Raw genomic sequence first — 2,068 nt, 5'->3', positions numbered from 1 at the left:
CTGAAAAAGAGAAACAGGAAACAAAAAAACGACTTAACATTAAAACCAATCAGAATTTGCCATTTTAACTCTGTGGATCTAATCTATTCCAAAACATATTAAACCATATTCCCTACGGTTTCCTTCAGCTGAAATCCATCCCATATTTTAAGTGCAAAAGCTGCCATTATCTAGCAATCTAAGAATTTTTACACATACTAGATGAATACTACTGCAGTTACCAGTTACTTAAAAGCTCTGTAATACCAAACTTAGGCTTGCTTATAGAATCTTTTAGTCAGTGCTAATGTATACATCCTTCTCTTTTTCTTTTGAGTGCCCTCTGACATCCCATCCAAATCTGCCAGAAAAAGGAATGCTGTGCTGCTTCCCTAGGTGCTACCCTAACTGTAAAAAGAGAGCTTCTCAAAATCCTTACTCCATTTGTCATCCTTTCTGCATACTGCATCATACAGCAATCATGCAAAACAAACAGTAATTAGGTTTTTGTCACAGTCATTCTGCATACCTACACAGAAAAACAAGAGATCTTGATGTACACCCACTTGCGAGTGCTTTAGCTTGAAACCTCAAAGTTCTTCATATGTAAAGCTGTGCCTCCTTTTCGAAGATGCACCAAAAATCATAAGCCTCAGCGCTCTGATCCAAACCTCTTCCAGCTCATCAGCTGTCATCATGACTCAATCAACATACTTTTTACCTATGATTCACCAGTTTCATGCTATACATGTAGGAACACAAGAAATCAGTCCTCATCTCTAGTTCTGCCTATGGGAAGCTGCATACTCAAGCCAGTCAGTATGGGCAGCACAGCTAAGTATATGCACTATAACCATAATAAATTTGCTGGAGGTAACAGTAAGGTTAACAGATAATTTTCTCATTTGATGAGAATAGGCTTCCATTCCCAACACTTTCAAAAGAAAGTTGTGCAACCTCCCAATCATCTTAGTGACACAATACAGCTAAAGACAGAGATGACAACTTTAGTATCAATAGCTACATGGAGAAATTTCTTCCCACCGCTAGACAAAAACTTAAGTTATTCAAAGGCATTTGATACACTGTTCTCATCCTCAGTGCATATAATGACGAATTACCTCTTGAGGTTTGTCAAGAGTCAATGACTAGACATAAGTTTTCTAGTCTGTTTAGTTTTTTGCATGAATCAATTCATTATCTGGACTGAAGAGATGAAAGAAGGTTGCATGAGTAGATGCAGTCTTGGGCAAGTAAGCCCAACATTAGGCAGCCACTACCTACCGTCCTAACTCTGTGCTGCACAGCATGCATACTCCTATTTTATCCTCAATTTTGCAGTACTCCTACCTTCTTAAGACAGTGGGCAAGACCTGGCTGGCCCCAGATCTAAGCCATGGAACTCCATCTAATCCAATGGTATAAAATAGAGGGAAAAGAAAACAGGAAGTTGCAGGTAACAGAAAGAAGTGACACAGTGTCATTTTTTCACACCGTAAGTGAAACATAACCTCAGTTATTCTCAACTGATACCTTCCTCTCAAAATCCGCTTTCTACTCCTGTGAACAGTTTCATTGCTTTTCACTCTGCACTTTTAGTAAAAACAAGCATCAGCTATACAGGCAGATGACTGCACCTGTTTGCTGTTAGAGAGAAGCCAGACTATGTAGAGAAAATAGAACTATGCTAAAAAAGAAAATTAACACCAAGTAGATGAAAAAGCTGGAATTATAACTAAAAGGGTGTGCTGGTTGACTCCTCATCCACTGAACTTTTCCCTAAGGCAACAGAGCAGATCAAAGAAAGGACTAGCTTCTCCATCTATCTTCTTCTGGAACCATGACCTGCATCCTTATTATGCTGTCAATCCATGGAAATTAACTACTTGCAAAAGCTCAATTGTAATGAGCTCTCCTGTATTAGGAAAAAATAACTTCATTTAGCACATTAAGCTACCATCATGTTTTTAAATGTGTTTTAACAAGGACATGGAACTAGAATGACTCTATGATTTGCTTTAAATTTGGCTGTTTTGCCTGTAGTATCATACGTCATATTTTCAAAAGTGTTTCTTGATAAAATTGTATG

Source organism: Cariama cristata, unplaced genomic scaffold (genome assembly GCF_000690535.1).
Source record: "Cariama cristata isolate BGI_N322 unplaced genomic scaffold, ASM69053v1 scaffold5072, whole genome shotgun sequence".
NCBI lineage: Eukaryota > Metazoa > Chordata > Aves > Cariamiformes > Cariamidae > Cariama > Cariama cristata.
The sequence above is the reverse complement of the archived record's forward strand: the minus strand, read 5'-3'. Positions refer to the sequence as shown.